This window comes from Cyrtonyx montezumae, unplaced genomic scaffold, assembly GCF_038088225.1.
Source record: "Cyrtonyx montezumae isolate F1298 unplaced genomic scaffold, pur_monq_1.0 scaffold_3, whole genome shotgun sequence".
NCBI lineage: Eukaryota > Metazoa > Chordata > Aves > Galliformes > Odontophoridae > Cyrtonyx > Cyrtonyx montezumae.
The window spans coordinates 33,473,062-33,498,710 of NW_027072034.1; the positions used below are offsets into that span (position 1 = coordinate 33,473,062).

At 43.3% G+C, this 25,649-nt stretch overlaps 1 protein-coding gene across 1 annotated transcript in view; it reads right to left on the reverse strand.

Moving 5' to 3' along the window:
- The window catches only part of NPAS2 (neuronal PAS domain protein 2), a 96,928-nt gene extending 72,073 nt beyond the window's left edge, over nucleotides 1-24,855 (reverse strand). The window contains exon 1 of the mRNA XM_065741138.1: nucleotides 24,816-24,855. The gene's annotated coding sequence lies outside the window, so the exon portion shown is untranslated. The remainder of the gene's footprint in view (nucleotides 1-24,815) is intronic.
- Between the last annotated feature and the right edge of the window lie 794 nt (nucleotides 24,856-25,649).

Here is a 25,649-nt window from a genome sequence, read left to right on the forward strand (position 1 = left end):
AGCACATCTAGCCCTATACATTCTCTGACTTCAGCTACAGTAATGTAGCCCCAACAGAGATTTACATTTTCTGGAAATGCCTTCACATATAAAACATATAAAATTTCCTGTGTTTTTCTCCCCTTGAAGGAAATACTGAAATATCTCCAGATTTCATGTCAAGACTAAATTTTATTCACCTCTTTATGAATAAGATCAGTATTATGCCTAATTTTTTTTTGCGCATGTAAAATTCCCTAGATGTATGTTTGAGAAAGAAGGATATATTTCTGAGAAAAAGAGAAAAATTCCTGGCTTTTGAACATGGTCAAAAAGACCTAGTATTAAAGACAGAGTTGTAATGCACACAAAGTGCTTCTTGATGTTTCTGGCTAGTTGACATATCTCTAAAGCAGAAAAATTAATGAGCAAATAGCTAGAAAGATGGAAACAGAGAGTACTGCTACTACTGACCCATTAGCAATTGGGTTCCCAAGATTCACAGACACTATATGAGCAGGGTTAAGGTCAAAATGCACAAATTCATACGACACAAATCCATCTTCCTAGAAGAAATGTTTGCAAGATCAGCATTCATATACAGGATATAGCTAATACAGCATACTGACTTCATAACCTATCCAGAAATACATTATTGTATGGAAAGTACTTTGAAGAGTAAAGCTTCACCTACTATTTTAAACACACTGCACATTCTCATGCTCAGTGTGACAACGTATATTTCTTAAATAAATTCAAGTCTTTCTCATGTATCCCAAATTTGTATTTCCTATTTTGCATTGGAAAAAAAAATGAGGAGGAGGGAATGGAAAGCAGAGAGAAAATGTTGTGTTTGTTCGCATTAGAAGTGTCTCATTTGCACATAATGCAGAAGTTACTTGTAGGTGTTGTCCATTGGTGTAGGTGTTTTCCAGAATAAGAAGTCCTAAATGACCTGTGGCTTCTTCTCTCTCACTGGGTAACCAGCTTGAGATTTTGATCCAGGAGGCATTGTGGGCACAATGCAAACTGCCCACACAGATTCCCAGTTCTGGGGACCAGTGAAGGATAGTGAGTCCCTGAGAGGTTGCTCACGTTCTTTAATCACAAAGCTTTTGTGGCCAGCTCCCCTGAACTGGCAGGCACACAATTTGCAATAAGAGAGCCATCGTAAAGTCATGCAGTGGGGTTGCCTCATACTTGACCTTTCTGGTGCAACTGTAGACCTAGTGTCAAATGTGTGGGTGCCCTGTCCAAGGTTTCACACGGGGAAATGGTTTTGCTGGGCCAGAGCAGCAAAGAGGCTCTGAAGGCTGTTTCTAACACATTGAGGAAAATAATTTTACATTCTGACTTACACTGAGAATGCATCCTTTTGTCTAACACTCTCGTACCCACCTGCAGAGCCTGTGTCTTAAGGTGCACAGGTTCTGCTCATACCAAAAGCTTGCTTCTAACCAGAGGGTAACTGAAGTCCTTTATAACACCTGTACTTTACGGATTTAATATGCTAATGTGAAAACCTGTCTTGAATATCTAATCCTAAAATGTTTTACTTTCTTCTTCTGTACTCTTAAGTAGTTAGTCCTGCTAATTCAACTCCATCAGGATGAAAGGCATTAAATGATATGTCTGGAAGGAATTAATTTAAGTGCTTATTAAAGACTGGTAACATCAGTTTTCACTGGTAAGTAAAATGAATGCATGTGAACGGGAATTAGATACATTGATTCAGCTCTGTTGTGTAAACAGCTTGGAGATAATGGCCAGGAAAACATGCATCATGTTAATGGAACAACCACAATGACCCTGACTAAACTAACTGCATTTCCACTTTCTCAAAATCAGTGTCAAAATACCAACGACAAAATAAAGCTCTTGTTTGTTCAGTGAAGTGCCCATTTTACAACAGGAATTTGAGAAGAAAAAAAAATCTTCACCCATAAGCATGTCATGATTCATATCTACAGATAATGCTACATTTCTGCATAGAGGGAACTAAAAAATAACACAGGACAATGTTCAGGGACTATCCTTGGACTATATTCACAACTCACCTCCTCCAGCCCCACATGCAGATTTTCATGAAGTCTCCAGACTTGAGTTGCTCTAGTTTTCTGATGGCGTGACCAAAACTGAGGTTAGGACTGAGGACTGGTGGCAGTAATAGACATGTCCCAGCAAGGGCTATCCTGCACAGGCAGCAGATGTATAGAAGCTAATGAGGATTCATGTGCGCGTAGTGTCAGAACAATACTGTTGAAGGCTGCAGCCTTACTTCAAGAAGACAGAAGAATTAACAGTTTCTTGAGACTGTCTCTGCTGCTGAAGGGAACAGTGTCTGGTCAGTGACTTGCTCAGCTGGAACGAATGAGCAAGTGGAGCATCAATCACTGACGTGAGATGTCAAACAGCTTATAGCTTTCTAGGCTTTGTTTACATGCTCGTAAGTAAAGTTTTTTTTAGCATTCTTGCCTCTATCATCTGCAGTTATCTGAATCCCACAAAGCAACAGTTCTGCTTGGAATGTCACAGGCTCTGGGACAAACTTGTACCTGGGTCTTGTACCTGGGTCCTACTTGTTCTTGTATCTGGGTCCTGCTTGACCCACTTGACCTTAGGTCAAGTGTCCATTATGCAGTGTGAATGACTACCAGCAAAATTAGAAATCCTTGGAGGCCCTCTAGGTTGGACTGTGTACAAATGCCACCAGAGCAAATGGCTTGTGAATAACCCTGGAGCAGTTATGGGCCACAGAAGTACACTGAGGCTGAGAGCTAATGTTAGAGGCAAGGTTAAAGAAGGGGACAGTGGGCATGTGGCTGCAGGAGTGTTAACTGGTAAATCCTGAAAGCTTGGTCCCCTAGTCCTCACTGTAGCCCATCAGGTCCTGTTGGCTGTACCTGCAGAACGAGTACCTCAGATCTGCCTGTTTTCAACCCTAAGCCTCAGCCTAAATCTAATCCTGCCCTTAATTATCACCAAAAACTCCTACTTCTTAATGTTAACATTAGATTTGGGTCCAAAGTATTCGCTGATGGATGTTGAGAGATAAATGGTGAGGTTGAGGGCCATATAGCTATGGATAGCCCACCGACCAGTACTGGGAAAAAGCAGAGGAGAGAAATTCATCACTATGTCCTGCAGGTCCTTCTGATCCAGAATTATATACTGCTGCTGGATATGGCTATACTTAAAATGTAAAAGAAATTTTTTTTTTACAGTATCTTTCTCTTCCATGTCAGCAAAAATATCAAGTGTCACTCAGTTTTTGTCCAATTGGAGAATTCCTTTGGAAATCCTTCATGGTGATGTGTCTGCTCAGTGCTGTCTGTCTGTCAGGGCTGTACAGCATTACTGTTCTGAAATGTCCTGTTCAGAAGGCTCCTACGGAGTCTCACTCAGTCCTATTCTGTCATTCCCCAATTTACCCTAAAGATAAAGTAGGTGTTAGAGCTGAAGCCTGAGGTCCTGAATGGCAACCTTTATATCTTGTTTGAGCCCTGTTTGGCACATAAACTAGCTTCCTGGCAGCAGACTGGATGCTTTTAGAAGCATGGAGATGGGAAAATGCAAAGGTGGTATTTCTACTTTAGGGCTGTGCAGGAATGCCCCAACTGGAATGTCCTACATGGAGAGCAGCCCACACGCAGGGCAGTGAAAGAGTTGCTGTCTTAACTGCTGTAATGCACATTTGACAGAAATCTTTGGTTCTGAAGAAGCTGCATTTTTCTGGCACATTTCTAGGAAAGTAGTTTCTCAGTTTGCTGCCAGGTAGGAATGAAGAGTTAAGTTTTTAAGAGCACCGAGTGGCATATTAGCAAGTGTAAATGCATCCAAAAAAATGAAGAAGGACTATATTTCTGCTTCCGATTCACTGTTCTGTGCCAAATAACACTCTCAGTCACCTTTTCTTCCTCAAAGAGAACAGGTTGCGACAGATTGAAGTCTTCTCCCCTGCTATGTCAGGAGCCTTTATGTGACAATTACAACATCATTTTTGTTTTACGATCAGCTGAAATCAGTTCAAAACAGCACTTCACCTCACACACGAAACAGCATGGCTTCATGTGACAGGGACTGCAGTTTGGCAAGAGTAATTCCTCATTTACAGTCTGCTTTCTTCTCTCTCACTGTTTTCCATCCAATGCAGAGTAACTTTAGTTTTGAAGTCAGTCAGGCTTATCTGGAGGAATGACTCATCTAGGGCAATCAGAGTAGCCTGCTCCTGCATGCTCTGAGAAACACTCAAATGTTGAGCAGGGGAGGAGGAGAAAAACTACAAATCCATGACAGGGAAAACCTCAGTCCTCACAGATAAAATCTGTAATATTTGTCAGCAGCTCTTGTGAGTAGCAATGCTGGCACTCAAGAGGGGAATTTCTTTATCTCCTCCCTTTCCGTGGTGATTTCCTATTTTTCCTGTTCCACCCAGCTCACATGCCATGGGCAAAGCTGGCCTCAGAAAGTTTAGAGTAGCCAGCTGGCTGTGTGTGAGCCTCCACATTAGGAGATCCTGCCAATGTAATCTACAACACCATGTTTCTAGCTTTTTTTTTGTATGTCTCCAGTATAGCAACTAACCAAGAGCAGGCCTAAATGCTGCAGTGTTCAGTGTGATTTTGGCTTCCCCCAACAATTCACTCTTTCACATCATCCATTAGACTTATGAAAATAATACGGCATTTCCCATTAGTAATCTCTCCCACTTGTGATTTCTTTTCTTTGTGGCCAGAGGAGATGAAGTGTGTTCAAAAAGCTCTCCAGAGCAACCACCACGATTTCAGGAAACCTGTCCCCCAGCCCATCCACCTTTCCCAATTTTGAACAGTTCCTATTTAATTTCTCTCGGCTGCTTTTCCTTTTTAAAAGCCTTATCTTTTAAGACTAAACATATGAAAACAGTGCTCCTAGGTACAAGAGGACACGTTCAAGTCTGCCTGAAGCCCGCCTCAGGCTAGTCCTGCACATAAAACATGACCAAGTAATCCTTTATTCCCAAAAAACTGAGAAAAAAAATCATAGTTTTTGAACTCAGAGCCCAAACCAGGAAGGTTTCCAGGACTAGACCCTGTGAAGATTTTCAAACCAAGAAGTTAGAGGTGACAATGTCTAATTTTTAGTCACATGGATTTTTTCTTCTTACCTAATGCAAGGTATTCACAGTACGGATGTCTGACAGCAGAGATAACTGTCAGAATGGCCTTTGTAGTCAGTAGAGAGAAACAGCAACTCTTACGTACGAATAACCCATTTCTAAGAAAGTTATCAAAATCAAGTATGTCCTGCTTAAGAAGTGCTGTGATAGTAAAAGCTCAGACTAAGCACCTCCCTCCCCTCTATAGTCCCACACTAATCACAAACTTCACAGTTACCAGTGTCTAATCAGCTAGGCTTCTCCACCATGAATCCTATGGAGAAGCTACTTCAGTATTTTCTCCCAATGGTTAGAGGAACTTCTCTACCTGGTGGCCTAAACTTTCTGCAACAATGCATTGAAAGTTTAAACCTTTTGCTCTTGGGATAATTTGTGCTTTAGCTTCAATAGCTTTCCTTGTTCATGTTTCCTTTTCATCTATTTATCGAGAGCAATCACATTGACTCTCAGGCTCCATTTTGCTCAGCCTTCTCCTGAATCAGACTCCTCTTCAGCTCCAAAAATGTACAAGGAAGGGGAAAAAAATGTCTTTTTTTTTCACTTCATGTATATGGCGACCCTTTATTTTGTTGTTCCTTCATACTTGTGCGCTGTCATTTAGTTTGTCCTCTGCTTACATGGGCATTTCACACTGAGAGATAAAAGCACGTTAAACACTCAGAAGCAGAATTGTACAAACAGTACATGGGGGATTAGGGACTAAGAGCCTCTGAAGTCACTCTGAGTTCAATCCTGAAAAATCATCAGGTCTTCAGACTGGGAATGTCTCTCTTGATTTCCGTACTTCTTGGGATATGAAAACCTCACTGAAGGGCATTATCATTCGGCTGCCATACTTTTAAGAGATAAATTACAAATGAGAACAGCAAGCACATCTCAGAAGTTATGGTCTTTCCTTCGGATATTCGATATTCCATGCAGCCAAGTGCTGCCTCAAGACTGATGAAAACTTCTACTGTATGCTTGATTTATGATCTATGTGGAGATAAAAAAAGTGCTCTTAATACTTTCATTTCTTTGTTTCCTTTTTTTTTTTTTTATAACCAGACCACAGTGCAGGAAAAAAAGCAAGTTTTGCGGATATGTTTATCGACCCTTGCATTGTGATTTAGTAATATATGTCAGCTGGTACTTACTTGCACATAAATGAAAACCTGATGAGGAAAGATATTGAGCACAATTTCTAAAATAAGTATGCGCTTTAAACATGCTATTAAATTGCAGTACTTGTCTTTCCTCATTTTCTGGATTTTTCCATTTCCTTTCCTGGAGTTTTAATTCCTCTGGGGCATATAATAAAGTCCTTAGTCAGACAAAACTACTTTTCTATTTACTTTATGTTGAAAACTGCATGAGACAGTAATATCCTCAAGACGAGGAATATCTTATCATTGAGGTCTACAGAATAAAATTGTTTTTTCACAGAATTATGTAATTGTTAAGGTTGGAAAAAACCTCTCAGATCATCTAGTCCCACCATTAACCCATTCTCACCATGCCCACTGACTATGTCCCCCAGAGCTACATAGACACAGTTCTTGAACAGCTCCAGAGACAGTGAGTCCAAAACTTCCCAGGACAGCCTGTGCCAATGCTTGATTACTCTTTCTAAGGCAATTCCCTCTTGCCCTGTTGCTGTTACCTGGGAGAAGAAGCTGACCTCCAGCTCACCCACAACCTCCTTTCAGGCGGTTGAAGAGAGTGATAAGCTCTCTACTGATCCTCCTCTTCTCCAGACTGAACAATCCCAGATCCCTCATCTACTCCCCATAAGACTTGTCCTCCAGACCCGTCAGAGCTCCACTGCCCTTTTCTGGACATGCTCCAGGGCCTTGATGTCCGTTCCTGTAGTGAGGGGCTTGAAACTAAGCACAGTACTTGACACAATAACTTCTGAATAAAATAATGTAGTAAAGCTCACCACTCTTTACTGACAGGAATTTCCTTAAAATTCTAGGGAGGGCTCCTGTTTTGTAGTCATGGTGTTTATACAGCCCTTCTGCTTGATCTCCAAAGCCTCAAATACACCCAATTTCTATACTACTCATGTTTAAAAATTGAATTCAGTCCTGGTCATGAATGGAGGCCACCCTTGTGGTTTCAACACTCTCATTTATTCCATTCAGACTATCACGCACTTTGAAAGAGGAATTCTCCTTGATTATTGTCCTTTACAGCATTTTTTTTTACTGTTTTCATGGAATTTCCTCTTGTTTTTTGCCTTTTCTTCCACACTGAGGCCTTTAGCTCAGCCTGTTGGTTAATGGGCTGCAGGCCACCTCCAGTGTCAAGGAAATAAGTTACAAGTGCTCAGCATTTTAATATCATCATGTCGTGTGCCATCTCACATTGGGTTTTTCTGTAGTTGTAATTTCAATGGTCCCTTCAGTACTCATCACATTTATAACACATCAGGAAGGCTCCCTTAGATTAAGCTGTTTTCTCATATATTAAAGGGTGATCATGAAACATTAGCCATGATACAACAGCTAGATGGATTGAGACTTTAACACAAGTTGGGTGACCTAGAGCTGGAATTTGGTACCCTTTCTCATTATTACTCTGCATGTATTTTCAGTTCATTCACTGGGAATACTTGTGAGACACAGTCACTGTGATTAAGAAGGTCAGAATCTATCCCTGTTGACAAAAGCTTATTTTAACACTTATGATTTCTTTTGTGCAGCTTTTGCTTTGACTAGCAAGCACTTCATCAGGTGAGTCATCCCCTTTCACTGTGTCTAAAGCTTGCACAGTTTGATCTGTCAAGATTTATGGGCATGTATGCATATACCCCATTAAGCTACACCACTGAAGAGAAGGATGCTGTGTTGGAATGACGAGACACTCACTGTGAGCAAGTAATATTAGAGCCAGGCTAGAAACACATTGTAAGCATGCTGGCAAAGGGATGAATCCTCTGAAAAGGGATCAGAGCTGGGTAATATTCTGTGGAACTGGGGCTGATATTCAAGCAGCCCTTTCTGAGTGGTAATCAGAAGCCTGAAAGTGGTGTCCCAGTTTCCCAAGCAATATAATGGGGAAGTGGGCCACAGTGGGGGAGGATTCACAACCCAGTGGGAAAGATCTGTTGGCTTAGTGCAGAAGGCATTGGGGCTTAGTATTCCTATCCTACACGTGGCATGTGTTGGTCTAAGTAAGGCATAGTTTGAAGCCACCTTTCTCCTCATAACTCCTGTGGGACATGCATTTCTCCTGTTCAGTCAGTAAGCAGCCCAGGCTCTGCCTTTTGAGTGCTCAAGGCTCAAAACCATGGGCTGGAAAAATGCAGATCTTCCACAGCTCCTCCTCTTTTATCCTTGATTGTCTTTACTGCTAGTCCCTCCTCCCTGTGTGGCTGATTCAGTTCAGTAATTTGACAAGAAGCTATCCTTCTTTGGATTTTATTTTTCTGATTTAGAGAACTGAAGGGACTTTAGAGAACAGAAGTCTCACCAGCTGCAGGAGCAGGGGATGGATGGGGGCTGGCAAACTGGCATTTGCCAAACCAAGTGTGCAAGTGGGAGCAGCCCTTCACCATTTAGGGGCACCTGGTGGTAGAGTGGACATCAATGAGCTTTAGTCTGTTGTGAAAACACATCTTTCATCTCTTAGGAGATCGGTGAATTGTCCCAGCTACACACAGCTACTTCCCTGCATTATAAATTGATCCAGGAAAGAACACCTCCACCTTACCCTGATGACTTTGACAGCATTTTTCTGGGTGCAAAAAATATCCTCACAGATATACAAAATCACATAATTAAATAGAAGCAGTTTAATTTTAAATTAAAATTCATAATATCTTTCTGGAAGGTTGCAAAGCCAACCTAAAGTAAATGCTGATCAATTCTATTTTATTTCTCGACAAGTCTTTCATCTCACACTATGAACCAGAGAAATGCCTGAGTTTTTCCCTCAGACTTTGATCACCACATTACCATGACAACAACGTATTTACTGTAGCTATAACGGACAGATTTCAGATGGGTCCCTTGGAAGTCCGTGGGGGAGCTTTTGGTCTCCACAGACCACAGTAAATGAAAGAATGATTCTCTTTACTGAAGAGCTGTCTAACAGGTAACATATTTGCTTTCAAATTCCGTCTGCTCTGACAGCAATGTCCACTGCCTTCCATCAGTGTTAAAACCACCATTGGTTTTAATGATATGGGAAAACAGGCTAAACTTTTATTTATCAGCGTTCTTTGTGCTTTGCTGACTGAAGACCATAATCCAACAAGTTAATGCATCAATCTGACAGGATGGGATGCATGGACATAGTGAAGGTGTTTATTGCTACTGTTTACGTTATTATCCTTCTCAGAGTATTACAGCCTTGCACGGCAAAAGAGAAATGTGTAAAGTTTTACTCTTACACGGTTCACAACTAAAGGATGGAATTTTTTGCATGTATATAGGTTCGGAGCATAAAAATATATGATAGAAACAAGACTGATTGTGCTTCTGAAGACATCAATACATGGGAGTAATCAAGTCACTTCACCAATAGAACAACCTTCCAACTCAAGGACAAGCTTTATACCTTACTGAATTACAATTCCAATACAAAACAGCACATGTAACTCCTACTCAGGAAAGAAGAAGCAAATTTGTTACAGCAAGATTCTTAAAGTTTGTGTTTTCTTACATTAAGGACTTTATGAAGAGATAATAAAATTCCTTTTGCACAAGGTTCTGCAGGGAGTAAAATATACATATATATAAAATTTTTCAACAATGCCTGTCAATCTGCTCCTAAAAGATGCTATTAGAAGATCAGAAAACTAAGTTAAAAGCCCGTTTGATCTCAAGAGTTTGGTTACATACTGACAATTTTGGAAATAATTCATATCAGAAAGAATTGTTGAAGCTTTATATAGCTCTGAACATGTACAACTTACATTTTCTCAGATACAAAAATAGCGCATAGTTCTTTAAAATGAAATTGTATCAGCAGTCATAAAGATGACTCTAGATACTAGTAGAAAAATTATTTATTAGACTATTTAAACCAGTTAGCATTTTTTAATTTAAAATCTTGAAAGGCTGATACTAAAACATATAACAGCATCAGCAGCATCTGAAAATGAGCAAGAAAGTAGCACTCAATATTTATAATCTCTCAGGTATGTACACCTCAAAATATAAATGCCAGATTCTATGGCAAATTTAATTTTTTAAACTACCTTTAAAGCTATATAAAGTCTTAGAAACAAAGTTGCTAGGGAAGTACTTTTTCTCTAAACGAAATGCATTTTTTTCTCTTTGACCTTCCTGAATCCTGATGAACCAAAAAGGATTCCTTTTTAAAACAGACAAAGAGGTCCGAAAAATTACATGAGCTGAGTCAAACTACTGGAAAGTTATGAAGAGAACAGAGTGAGACGGGCAATAACGTTGAATGGCTTCATTGCAACCACAAAACTCTGTGTGATAAAGGCAAAAATTTGGTCACGCTGGAGTTCAAAGGAGACAGCATTTCATACTAAATATGCTTTCCACTGCTTGCTTGGTGGAAAATAGATCTGAACCCAGAAGACATTCATTCAAAATACCCCAATGTAAAGGGAACCAGATATGACCCATAAATATTTTTGTGTTGTACTTATCCTGTTCTTCCAAACTACTTTTTTGAGCCTGTCAGCAGCCACAGTAATGGAACTGGACAGTGCTGCTAGTGGTGGTAGCTGCTGGTCATTCCCATTCCCTACCTGCCTTAGATACGCTGACACTGCCCTGCATGATCCGGCAGTGTTGTGCATAAAGTTCTCTTCTTAGCCTTGCTGTTGTGCACTGTCACTTGTAGGTATTGGAACTGAGAACAAAATCATGAGCTTTATTTTCTTCTTTTCCTCCCACTCCCAAAATAAAGAAGCAATAATTCCAAGAGAAGATGGAGGAGCTCTATGAAAAGCTTAGCTCAGTAAATGAATCTACAGGATGACTGAGATGAAAATCTGAAGTCTTGAGGGTTTTACTAAGGCTCATGTATTTGGCTGCAGGAAATGTGAATTTTATTCATGGCTAAGCTTGTCAGATCTCCCTCACCTCTTGTTTTTCTAGGGAGTGACGTGGGTATAGTGCTTGCCTGGAAGCCTTGCAGGATCCCTCCATCTGGAATTTCTCTCGGTCACACAGAACGTTCCCATAACCAAACCACCTGGACTGCAAGTTTCCTGTATAGTGTCTGCCTTGAGTTAGGATTACTCCTGATTTTAGCCAGAACAGTAAAAAAGGAGAGGTGGTACATTCTTGAGAAATGGTTAACCACCTTTGCAGGTGCGTGTGGTCTTTGCACCAAAGATTTCCTCAGTTAAAAAACAACTGGAATGCCAACATTTAATAGAGTTGCCAACCTGTTAAGTGGAGTTCATTGTTGTCAATTCAGAATTGTTTCAGGCCAGGACAAGTCAGCCTTGGTGGCACCAGAATGGTTCCATGCTTGACCTGTCCCCCAAGCTTAAGCCAGAAGTTGTGCAGTGAATCAGAACTGATTAGGAAATGCCAGCAAATTAATATGACTTAAAATGACTGGTAACAAGCAGCAACAACAACAAAAAAATAAAAAGATAAAAATGAGTATAGTGCAATCATTAAATCATTAAGTACTGAATCATAATGAATACGCAGGAAGTGAATAAATTAAAATCACACAGGCAGGCTTAATTATACTATTTCCTAATTTCTGAGCGCTTGACTTTGCATCCATAGTGGTTAGCATTTAATGCAGCTTCTGCGAGCATGTGGCTTTGCTAGTGAAAGTGCTCCTTACTGGGCATTGTTGTGACATTTCCAAAATATCATCAGACTTCCAGCTACTTCAGCTAACAAGCTCTGGCAGCTGCCATGGCGGCAGGGAACCTATGCAGGTAGGAACAAGGGGAAGCAGAAAGAGGCGGGGATAAGATGCTCTTCCTATGGGCTTTGTGAATGTTTGCTGGCAGCAGAGAAGTGCTAAGTTTGCCAGCACTGGGTTTCCATTCTAGGTGCCCAAGTGAGCAAGCAGCTCACTCTGATCTCCAGCTCTTTCCACACCTCAGACCTCTCACACAGCCTCACATTTGAGGACAATCATCCACTCATCTCTATTTCTGGCTTTCCAAGTCCCAAGTACATTCCAAGCAACTCTGCATATTACTCCTTGCTTTCCCACCCCATTTCCAGCTTTTGCTCAGCCCGAAGACCTCCTTGGCTTCTCCTCCAACCTCTTTCTTCCCACTGTGTTGCATGCAAGTTTCCACCCTGACCTTCCTCTTTGCCCTCTTTCCAGCTCTTTTCCTCCAGTTGACCACAGAGCTTTGCCACATCTCATATTGGGGGCTCTTTCTCCATCTGTCCCCTCTCTTTTTTCTCTACTGCCATGATCTGCAGCTCAAAGTTCCTGTTCTCCCTCGCTCCTCATTCACTCTCTTTGTTCCCTCTCCTGCTGGTCATCACTTTCTCATTGCCTTAGTCTCCCTACTCACCAACTTCCTGCATGACAAAACACAGCACTGTTTATCTAGTCCTCCAGGACACTTGTGAAAAAATATTCATGGAATGCCGTAAGATGACTTAAACCCACAGCAGCTCCAAAGGAAGTCCTGCTTTCCTTCCTTGAACCCATCACCACCATTTGTACAAACCAGTTTAGGGAAACACAACAGCTGAAAATTAATCTATCCACCCACAGAAAAGGTTACGTTTCAGCAAGATCAGCTTTCTGGTCTTGCCTACAGCTCCTGGAAAAGGGATATAACAGAAATAAGTATTGAAATTCGGGAGTATGGCAGGGTCATCTTTTACAGTAGCATAACATACTCACTAAAGCAAAATTAAGGCAATCTTGCAGCTATGGCTTTAGTACTAAAGGATAACATTTGATAAAGCAATGGAAAATTGGTCTTAAATTGAAGAATATGCTATGCTGACACGATGATTGAGTTCATTGCAGAAATGTTTCACAACTTCCCAGCTATTTCTTTATTCTCTATGACAACTGTCTTGCAGGAGGTGTTGCATTCTGGCAGAGTAAGAGGAGTTTCACCTGAAACAGAATTCTCCAAAAGAAACCCGGAGAGTAGTTGGGAAACAGAACTAGAGAGAAGCATTCAACAAGTTATTTACTTCAGAATAAAATGCAGAAAAAAGGCTGGCCAGAATGGAGTCCTTTCCTACCTTGGATTCTCTGTGATCTTTGAAAAATAGGCGATTCTCAGCTTTCATGCTACTGTGATGATGGCTCCCTTTCCACCCAACCCATCCCTGTTGCAGCATACGTGTGAGTCAGAGCAGTGAATAAGTCAGCCCCTAAATATGCACTTAAATCTTTCCATATTCAGAAGACTTAGATACAATTCTGAGCAAAAGGGTAATGAAAAGCATGTGCCTAAGTGTTTACCTGAATGAAGGTGCTGTGTTGAGTCTGTGCTAAAATGTCAAGCGCCCGCCAGACGTGCTCAGTGTCTTCCCAGACGATCCTGCGCACAGAGCCTCTGCCATGATAAATGTTGCCTTCCCAAGGGGGAAATTTTTTTCCCAGAGAGCATCCCAGAAGGAGAGGAGCAATCAGATCAAAGATTATGTTTACCTCTTCCTTACACCCCTTGCTTTCTCAGACTGCAGATCAAAGGGAAGGTTTAGAGACAAGGAGAAAAAAAACAACACTTTTCTAAGAGAGCCATGAGTGATTCCCCATCTCCCATGTGGCTTTCTGAGCAACATGTAACACAGTGAGGAGCAGTCTGTACCGCCTGCATGGAAGCTCACAGACTGAGAGATGGAAAGCCACTGAGTGAAGGAGTCAAGTTCTTTATTGACATCTCCTCCTTCCAAGATGCTTTGCAGATTGCCAGTGTGCAGGACGGATTTCAGACTGACTGTAGCAAGCTGACCTTTTCTCCTACACGTGCTAGCTTGCTGAGGAAGAAGCAGAATCACCTCCAGTCTGTGTGACTGAAGAAGACGTGGATACTTTGGCTAGCTGGCCATTATTCATCATATTTTGGAGACCGAGTTGTTTAAGCTGAGACTTCTGAGGGTGAAGAAAAAATGTTGCACATTTTACATTATCTCTTGAAAATATGAAAGCTTGCTGCAGTCCTTGGATACAATATTTATGAATTGGTCTTTCAGCCAAATCCACTTCTGCATAAGGATACACAGCTGCCAGTACCAAGAAGTATGGTACTTCCCAAATATATCTTTGCCATTTTTTAAATCACTCTAGAGGCTTGAAAATAGTATTTCTTTCTTTGTAAGTTAAATCTCGAGGTCTGGTGTTTCAAAGAGAGCCTGAAATTAGCCAGATTTTTGTGTTTGTTTGTTTGTGCATAAGAATAATTGATTAAATCAACACAAGCGTAACTGATTATGCACTCTAAGAACAGTACAGAGGGATTCAGCTGCAAAACGAGCTATACCCAATTTTTGTGTAGGCATCTCATATATGGAATCCCCTCTCAATTACACAGTACCAATTTTGAAATGTCTCATTACCTTCCACCACTGGATATCTAGATTTTGAATGAACTTAACCTGCATTATCAAGACAGAATTTTTTTAGATGTCTCTTAAAACTACCTCATGAAAGGGAAAAATTTTGCGTAGAAGAATATTTAAATACTCATGACTTAGAAAAAATACAATCCTTTCATTAACCAGCATGATGACCCTTTAGTAGTTTCAAGGCAGGAAAAAATCTGCAGAGAAATATGGCAAGTCTAATGCCAATTATGACTTTGAAAATACATATATTATAAACCAGAAAAAACAAAATGTGAATTCTGAATCTAAATACTGAACTTATATCCCTAGGTACTCTGAAAAATAATCTATCTTGAAAAAAAAAAAAGACTATCAAATTCCATATTTGGTCAACAACAATACATCTATTGTTCAGATATGTTTTAAATCATTCTTTGGAAAAAGACAGTTTTGAGCAAAGGAAACAGTGATTGCATTAAATAAATGATGCCTTTTTAACTGGCATTATACTATGCATATAGCCTGTAGTTTTTAATATATTTTAGGTTTTCCAGAGAAGCAGAAAATTGGACACCATGAAACAATATTTGTAATCTTCACAAAAAGAGAAAACATGTTTGCTTATTTAAGGAAGGATAAGCAACTTAAGCGTTATGCCTTTTACATTAATAGGAATGTCTGGAGGGATCCAGATGCTAAGGAACTGTGAGCTGGTGGCATTACTTTGAAATTCTATACTATCCATTAAGAAGGCATGCAGTTATTATTTACTTCACAAGCATGAACGAGGCCTTCTGGAAAATAATCTGAATGTCAGTTCAACTTGAAAGAAAATAACAATACAAGAAAATAAAAAGGCTTTCTGTCTTAAAACCAAAAATAATTAATAAGTAGCAGTGAGAAAGTATGACGTAGTATCAGGTACCAGCAGGGACAGTGCATACAGGGAAGGACCAAGAGCAGCTGGAAGTAACACCCTGTGGTGCACAAGGAAATGCCTCACATAGCTCAACCACCAAGGAGGATCAGCACCTAGAAGAGCCTTCACCATGGCTCCTCTTTCTGCCAATAATAGAACCACTAAGGTTGGAAAAGACCTCTCAGACCATCTAGACCAACTTTCAGCCCACCATGCCCAGTAACCATATCCCTCAGTGCCACTTCTACATGTCTATTGGATCTCCAGGATCAGTGACCCCATCAGTTTCTAGATCAATGGTGTATTTAGCATGACACAGTCCCCTGCTTGGTAACCCTCTCAAGCATTTGGCTGTGAATGCAGCCCATCACTGATCAGAGCCTACACTTCTCTATCAGGCTGCCCTAGACTGTAGACAAGAGAAATGATGCACAACAGCATTATATATGTGGTCTAAGCTTGTATCGTTCCACAGTACAATTACAAATAAAATCTATTTTGAGATTTCCAGTTTTGTTGCCATCAACAAAACCCTTTTCACACAGACTTTAAAATCCTAAAGTATTTTCTTCTGACTGCAATACTGTGCCAAATATTTGTGTCATTTCAAAACCCAATTTACTGCTAAAACCCTGCGTGAATGCTTCGGAGGAACTTTTAAGATCTTGCCAGAATACAAAGAAAGATTACTGAGGTGGATTTTGTGCAAATAAATCTCTGTCTAAATCGCCAATCTTATAAACCTGTGCATCACCCTAAGGCAAGTACATGGATATAGACACCTATGTGTAGAAGTAATCTAAAAGAGATAATGAAATTCCTTGATACGTGCATGATCTATAGCAACTCTTTACAGTACTGTATTCAGTGAAGGTGGGGATAACAGGAGAACTGAAAAAGTGAAGAAGAAAAGAGAAGGAAAGGGAAGAAGCAGAAGGTCCTAAGGCCTGACTGAAGTAAATATGAAAATACAAGGTCCTCATGAAAAAACCTAGAGATTATAATTATGTAAAAGAAGGAGTAACAGATAAAATAATAATAATAATAATAATAATAATAAAGTTAAAAAAAAAAAAGACAAGGTTTAGTTCTGTCAGAAGCTCAAGCCTGTAATTCTTTGTCAAGCCAAACTCCCCTTGATTTCAGTGGGAGTTTTGCCTTAATGAGGACAGTAGCAAAGGCACCAAATGCAGCTTTATTTCTATACTTGAATAACAGCAAGATACAGCAAGATATTGTGTTGCTGAAAAAGACTCTGCATTTTTCAAGAAATATGGATATTAGGGGCCAGGCAGTAAAAGTGTAATTACCACAACCAGCTGGGATACATCAGAGTGCATCAGCTTACAATAAAGCCCTTCATGCTGTAGGAAAGAGTAAAGATGAAAAAATGGACTCATGTCACCTTGTAAATAAGCAAATCAAAGGTCCAGAATTATTCCAGGAAAGTTTCTATTTACTTCAGTGACAGCTCTGAAAACAAACAAGATTCTTCAGTCCTTCTTATTAAAAAAATAATACGAATACAACAGTGGATATGAGTGACCTATTTATTTTGTATCTGCATTGCTCTTGCTGAAATTGTTGGAAATGCACCCATGTGGTTCACAGAAGTATTCTTTGATTAGGCTGTTTTCAGGCAGAATGACGGAGAAAGTGTATTCCAGAGATGCTGCACTGATATAGTGAAAACTAAACGGGAACAAAATACTCTTCTGACCTTGGTAACCAAAGATAATGCGACTTTTAAAAGCTAGATGCACATCTGATGAACAGGATGAAGATTTTGTCTAAGTAGTGGCCTTAATGGTCCATGAAGAAATCGTATAAGTTAATAAATCATAAATTAAAGGAGCTCTCACTGTAAGTGTAATAGGGCTGTGGGTATGTCAAATGCAAAGCCTCCAATTTAAAACCTTCTCCTGTTTTAGATGTCAAAACCAGTAACAGGCAAAATACCACAGGTAAAATCTAGAATCATCAATAAAAACAGCCAGGCAGATATTTTGTATAAGAACTATGAATAGAAGGAAAATATCCCAACTCCACTTGATCCCAGTGCACACACTAAAGATATTTATTATCTACAGGACTGTGCAAGAATATCAATCTTATCCATGATAGGGGAAATACTGCATCAATTCTCCATGACATATTAATGAGTCATCCCACCCAAACCAGTAAGTCCGAGATGTACTCATAGTTGGCTTCATTCCGCTGATCAGACAACCAACAATTCTCAGGTATTGCAGTCACATCCACCTGTTGATTGAGAGATTACAGGTGGGAGCTTCCTGTTAAAAGAGTTCTCTGGCTTAACGACTTGGCGAACCTAAGCATGAATCAAGAGAAAAACACTCGGGTCGGCTCATCAATGACAAAATGATAAAAAAATCAAACTTAATTATTACTGTTTGAAGGACTAAAATTATGTTAAAGAAATTCATTGCCATCTGTACGCTTGTTAAAGTTGATTTTATTGTTCTGGTTTTCTTCCCAACAATTGAACAGTATTGTCTATTTTTAAAGAAAATAAAAGCTGCTTGAATAATAATTTGTTTTTCCCAAGATAGAAGAAATCATAGTGATGGGCTTTAAGAATGGTTACCGAATTAGAAACTAGAATGAAAAACAAGTATTTTCCCGTTCAAGGTTTTCACTTTAATGTGTTTTTATTTTCAATTGGATTGAGTGCTGACTATAGAAAATTCAAGGCTACCAGGACATTAAGCTGCTCAACCGACTGAAAAGTTTGATGCTGTTTCTGAAAAGTGATGCTTATCTGGGAAATGAAATCAGTGTCACTGCTCTGAGATAACTCTTGGGAAGAGACGTTAATATGGCTTATTAAATCATCAAATGAGATCCAGCAGGATCTGCAGAATCCAGGAGTGCTCTTGGAGCTCCTGCTTGCTCCCCAGCTGCTTATGCAACACCGCTCGCCCGCTCAGCGTAAGGGCCTGCCATTCTGTTACATAAGGCAGTCCTAAAATACATGCAGGCACTCATACAGTTCAGTTACTCGCTGTCTCTGAGTTTCTTACCAGTTAGCATGGAGGAGTTTTAAGAAATGACCACGATGACTTGCACATTGCTGAATTTCAGACTGTTGCTGTCATTTTCATATAGCTAGTTCTCATCAGGAAACTAGTGATAACACCAGCACAATCTATGTGTAAATATATTATACCTTGACCACTGCTTAAGCAATACACAGGCTTTGGATCAGAACAGCTGTGGTGCTCATGACCCAGGGTTTTTAATTCTGTCTTTTAGATGATTAAGAAAATTCTGGTCCAGTAACCAGCAACCAACACGACATAATTGCTTTAACCAGTGCCTGAGTGCTGCAACTAGGTGAAAGAAATGACTGTCTACCATATTCTTCCATTTTTTTTGTTGGAATTTCAAAGCCTGCTCTCCAATGGACAGATAAAACTAATGACAGCACTGCCGGGTCAGGAAACAAGGCCATTGAGCCCCAACCCCTCCCTCTGATTCTGGGCAGCAGCTAAGGCTGGGGCAGGCTCTGTGAGTGGGACAGGCACGTGGCAATACAATGGTCTCCCAGAAGAGACTCCTTCAGCCAGGCATTGTAGCTCGGTATTCAATGTCTCCTGGCGGAATTGCTTCTGTGAATGTAATTGCTTTCTGAACCTACTTGAACCCAAGGAGATAAGACTGTCATCCTTGGCATGACTGTATGGCTAAATAATAGGACACCAGGGAGCAGCAAGCTTGAGCCCTGTACCCTGTTTTTCCAGCACTGCATAAGCCTTAGCTCACTCCATGGCTCTGCTCTGGAGCATATCAACTAGTTTCCTCAAACCAGCTCTTTCTACTCAAATGCACTATCACAGGGCAGGAAGGTGCAAGCCTCCATGAGCTGCTTGTGCTGGGGTCCCCAACACACCTCAAGTAGAAGAGCAGGCACAGCTGGGGGACCACCTGGCCCACCCACAGCCAGACATGGTGTCAAGGAGTGCATACAAAGAATTGGTCAAATCAAAAGCAGTATTTCCTCAGGATACTCACCAGGCTCCCAATAATTTACAGATCAAAGCTTCCTAAGCGAGAGGCAGTGGTTTTGTTTTTAATAGCCAGTGATGGATTTCTCTTCCATGAACTCATCCAGTCACCTCATTAGCTGATGTAACCTCTCAGCATCCACATCCTGTGGTGAGGAGCTCGGCATTCGACCACACTGCTCGAGGAGCCACCTCCCTTTGTTTCAGTCCCCATGGCTGCCTGCTTCACCCAGTGCCCTCATGGCTGTCTCTGACTGCAGTCACTCCCAGCTTGCCTCCTCCACGCACTGCAGAATTTTACAGATTTCTGATTTCTTTTTTACAGATTTTCCTTTCTTGCCAGTCATCGCTTTATTAGCCTTGTTGCTACTCATGCAGAAGCTGCACTGTTCCTCTGATCACCAAACCTTGAATGTCTTAACCTCCTCCCTACCACCATATGCTTTTGGAATGGAAGAATCAACACATATAATCTCAAAGACGTGGGTACACCCATAGTTTCTGCAGTGAATTAATGATTTTTTTTAATTAATTCCATTTTTGTTTTATTTTGTTTTGTTTTCTGCACTCACATCTGAATGTTTTCTGAGCTGTTTATAGAAGATTTTATCTAACTTCCTGCATCTTCGGTGACTTATGGCAATGCATTTCTATGGTTTTGTTTTAGGTGACATATATATTATTTCATTAACTGTCAGCATGACTTATTACGTATGAATGCAACACATATTACACCTATTTGACATGAGAATATTCATAGAGAAAGGACGGTTTAGATGTCCAGGTAGATGATGCTTTGTCATTCTGTCTCTTGTTCCATGCTTGAAATGACAAAGAAGCTTCACACCTGAACTTTAAATTTCCACTTTGATCTCAAGCCCACATAAATGTCCTTCAGACTTTTTTCCCATATGGCAGAATCAGAGAATCATAGATTGGCTTGGGTTTGAAGGGACCTCAAAGCCCATCCAGTTCCAACCCCTGCTGTAGTTGGACAAACACCAGCTCAGGCTGCCCAGGGCCCCATCCAACCTGGCCTTGAGTGCCATCAGGGATGGGGCACCCACAGCTCTTCTGGGCAGCCTGTCCCACTGTCTCACCACCCGATGAGTGCAGAATTTCTTTCTGTTAGCCAAACTAAATCTACTTTCTTAGTTTAAAGCCATTATCCCTTGTCCTATCACTTATGCACCTTTGAAAGAAGTTCCTCTCCAGCTTTCTTGTAGGATCCCTTTAGGTACTTTCATTTTTTATGCACAGATCCATAAGAATAGTGGTAAAACAGATGAACACAGTTTCCTTTCAGTCACAATCAGGTCAGCAAGAGACCACTTTTTTTACACAGACTTGTGTCCAAGCAGAAGGTGAGCCCACCTCCCAGTACTCACCATTTATACAGTCAGGTTTGGAGTATTTCAGAGCTCTCCGCATGGAGCAGGGTGCGCACCTACAGTACATGCCCTGCAGAAAGCAATGGTATTGCCTCACAGAGCTTGTAGATGAGGGACAGGGCAAGGAACAACAGGAAGGTACTGAGAGCAGACAGCAAAGTGTATGACAATGCTATTTGCTGATGACAAATGTCCAAGCTCACTGGTGGCTTAGCTGTTTGGAGAGGTTTATTCCTCTGAAGCCACAGGTGAATTTTCAGATTGATGCTGAATTAAAGATAGCTTTGGGGGTGCCTAAGGAACATGTGAGGCAAGCAGCATGCAAGAGACACTGATTTCTGATTTTCTGGCTCTTGAATAAAGGAACAGAAATGACTTTACCAAACTGTTATTAAACACAACATTTGGGTTAGGCTGACGTGTGCATCATGGTTTGCCTTTAGGGGAAGAGACGCAAGACATGAAGTATAAAAAGCAGCTTTTATCCCTTCATCCCCAAAAGGTACATGAAATTACATAGATTGGTCCAAGAAAGGTGCGTCCCAAAATCCAACAGCCCAATCTACAGAGATCTCTGAGCCATCACAAGATAAATGCAAGGAGTGAGCCAGGTCTCTGGTTTCTCACGTGCTTTATAACAAAGCTACAGGGTCACATCATGTCACATTGTCCTTCCTGCTCTGCAACTCTTACAGCTCTGAATTCAGCCAGTGATACATCAATATATATACATCCTGCTTGGCACAAAGCAGCAGGTCCCAACAAAGGATCTTAGCCCTCCCCAAAAAATCCCTCTGTGATGCCACTACATAAACAAATCCACCACCATCTCTACACTCTGCTTAAACAGTATTACACGGCATTTCCTTTTCCAATTTCAGTAATCAGTCTCAGAACAGGAAAGTCAGTCTCAGCTGATGCTGATTTCTGTTACACTTCCAGCCTGAACTAAGTTAGCTAAAATACAAATATTTGCATGGCCTCAGCCTAGTTTCTCAAAAAGAAGTTTTAATAAAACCAAGGATCAACAGAAAGCTAAGCCAAATCCCAGAAAATGCCTTATTTTCATACAGATAATGATCTCCCTACAAAATTTGCAACTTGAGTGCCTCTGTCCTAAGAGCTTGAAAGCCAAACATTGTTAAATGCAAATGAAAGTTACTTAAATCCTAGTGTCCAGCTTAGGAGGAAAGAAAAGCAGTAAAGTACTCATAAAATACACATTTGAATGCCATTCTCAGTTGTTTTATATTTACCATTTGCCAATTGTACAGTGACATCATTTGTTTGCTCTAAACTTAGGGCTGTGCAAAATGTCCTATCCTTAAAGAATGCCAGGCTACAAACCAGAACAATCAGCTGATGATCTTCATTTTTCTTCTTGAAGCAAATGTGTAGCATCAGCATCAGCTCCGTGATAACATACTGGTTTGTTTCCACAGGACTTTGCTGTGTTGATTTATTCTCAATATACTGAGCTATAAATTCTTCCTGTGGAAAACCCGCATCAGCTTACTGCAGGGTGAGATGAATCCCGTAGGTCCACAGCACAGAAGTGTAGTGTGAGACTCAACGGGGACATACACAGATGCCATCCTGTCTGTGGCAAGCCCACAGCTCGAGGAAGGTGGTGCAAAACGCATGGTGAGCAACAAGAGCTGCTCCTTGGAGCAAGGAGATCACAGAATTACAGAGTATCCCAAGTTGGAAGGGACCCATAAGGATTATCAAGTCCAACTCCTGGCTCCACACAGCACCACCCGAAAAATCAGACCGTCACCAGATGTCAGAGCAGTTCATGTGGGGCAAAGAAGTACACTCAAGGGCAGAAGAGCACAGAAGGCTGTGTGAGGGGGGAGATGAGAGGACAAAGAAGCAGTAATAGTACAATACAACCACTGAAAGTCTGGAAACCACTGGTTTTGCAGGCCAAGGTCTCCTGTCCCTGTTCACCACAAGACTCTCACCATGTGTTTCTGTTCACCATTCCTTCTCTGGGTCTGAGTTTTCCCCCTCCGCTTCCATTTCCAGCCCTTCCTCTTCACCTCATTGCCAAACTTTGCTGTGTACCAACTCCACCAAGCCCTCTCACTTGATTCAAGGTCCCCACCTTTCACTTCCACCACATCTCCATCGCCAGTGCTGCTTCTCCCCCCTAATCCCACATTCTCTTTCCCCATGCATGCGAATGAAGCAGTTACCCTTTCGTTCCCCACCCAGTCTCCATGCCAGCAGGCACACTCAGCTGCTGCGGACACAGCCCCACGTCCCCTCCTTCTGGTGCTCACCACAGCAGCAACATCTGAGAAGACCTGTGCAGGGAAGTCCACTCGGCCCTCCAGCCATGAGCAGGAGTGCTTCCATCCTTCCTAGGAGGACAAGCTCAGTGTGTCATAACACCGAGAGCATCTCCAGCAGTGCCACAGGCAAAGCCCCAAATGCCCACCACTTCCAAATTCTGGAAGATTTTCATAGGCTCAATCAACGTGACGTATACCCCCGTCACAAGGCTGATCCCAAGCCAAGTATCTTTTTCCTGCTCCAAAACACAAAGCCACAAGAATTCAACGGTTTCAATGAAAGGGTTTTTCAAGAGAGCCAAAAAATGCAGATTCACGGGAAAACAAAGATTAAGGTCTCCTAGTGCAGGATGGGATATACCTAAACCATCTTTGTCAGATACGTGGTCAAAGAATGCAATTTCCTCTCACCACACTCTCAGAAATAGCTGAACCATTTTATCTGAAACTTCCCAAAGAGATTCTGTCTTCAGCAAATACTCAGCTCGGAAAATGTCAGCCTACTTTCAAGCTTAGCAAATGCATAAGCACCTGAAAGCAGAGCATTGTATTAGAAAGCACAGGGTAATTTTAACAGTAGACAACATTTCTGCCTATGATAAAATAACAGTACCTTCAAATGCTGGGCTAGAAAATGGGACAGCTGCAATTCTGCGAAATATAACCTACGGGTTCAGCGCTTCACACAGGCAGGGCAGCACCTCAATGCGTGAAGGAAGGCAATTTTAGGCATGCTTGATGGCTGCACGGGTCGGAGCAGGGCTCAGCAGGGCCATGTCTGCAAGGTGCGAGCGCTGCTAAGTCAGTGTCAGCACACAGCCCAACGCCACGGAGGGGCACAAACCACCACTCACTCAGGGATGGGAGGGAGTCGGCTTTCGGCTTCAAGACGCCGCCACTTGTTGAGCGGGCACCGAGAGCCTGGTTAGGATCACAGCATCACAGAACGGTTTGGGCTGGAAAGGACCTCCAAGCCCAATCCGTCTCCGACCTCCTCCCGTGGGCAGGGCTGCCACGCACTAGGTCAGGCTGGGCAGCCTCGCAGCCGCGAGTCCCGCGGCCCTTCTGGAGACGTAGCACCGCGAAAAGATTCGAGTTCCTCTGCCGGCCGCGATGCTCAAAGCCGCTCATCATTTCTGAGTCACTTGAGTGAAAGTAAGCTGCCGCCGTGCCGACAGCTCCGGAGCGCCGAGTAAAGTTTACGGACGAGCGTGCTCGCTAATTGACAAAGCGCACGGTGACCGTGCAGGAGATCAAGCAGCGCGCAACTCCTCGTGAGCGCCGCGTTCAGCATTCCCCCATCGCGCACGCTGCGGGGAAGCGAGCCGAGGCTGCGTGCGCGGCTACGGCGAGCACCGCAAGCCCCGCTCCCACGCAAGCGTCCCAGCGGGTCTCAAGCAGAGATCCCCCCCGACCTCACCGCAACTTTTCCTCCCCCGCGCCAGCGGTGAGGAGATGACCCCGCACCGAGCGGGATCCCCGGGGACGGCGGGGGCTGCCCCGACCCCACCCCCCCACCCCCATCCCCCCCCCGCGGCTGCGTCCCGGTGGGCTCCGGGGTGCGGCGCGTTACCTGGGCTGCCGGTGCTGCGGGAGCGCGGCGGGGAAGACCCAGCCGCCTCCGCCGCTGCTGCTGCTGTCCGCGGTGGCCACCTGGGTGCCGGTGCCGCCGGGCTGGATGCCGCCGCTTCTCCGCTGCCTGCCGGTGCCGCTGCGGCAGCGGCCGCCGCTGCTCCAGGCGCGCAGGAGGCCGGGCTCGGGAGCCGGCAAACTCTTGGTCGCCGCCGAGGAGCCGGGGACGCCGCCCGCCTCGCGCCCGGTGCCGGGGCCGGTGCCGTGTCTCATGGTGCGCGGGGCCGCCTCATGCCGCGCTGCCGCCGCCGCCCCGGGCGCCGCGGGAACCGGGCGCGCCGGGGCCAGGGGCTCCGCCGGCAGCGGGAGGCCGCCGGGAGCCCGGGCTGCCGCGGGGGGGCTGGGAGGCCGGGGGGGCCGCTGGCTCGGGCTGCCGCTGGTGCATTAAGTTAGACGCGCGGCCGGGAGAAGCGGGGCGGCCGCGGGGGCCGCGGGGCCGGGAGTTGGCGGCGAAGTTGGAGCCCGGCGGGCGAGGCGGGGGCGTCCCCCCCCGGCCGCCTCCATCCCCCGGCCGCCGTCCCCCGCCCTCAGCCGCCGGCGCTGGGGGGCCGCGCCCCGCGCCCCGCGCCCATGGGCGACCGCGGGCCCGGAGGCTGGAGGCGGCCGATCGCCCGCTCCGGCTTCCTCCGCCGCCCGCCCGCCTTCCCCGGAGCCGGGAGCCCGGCTGGGTGCGCGAAATGGGTTAGGGAAGGGGAGAGGGACCCCGGCTCCTGGCTGCCCCCTCCCCGCCGCCGAGCGCCCGGGCTTCGGGGAGGGTCGGGCCGGGCGGTGGGCA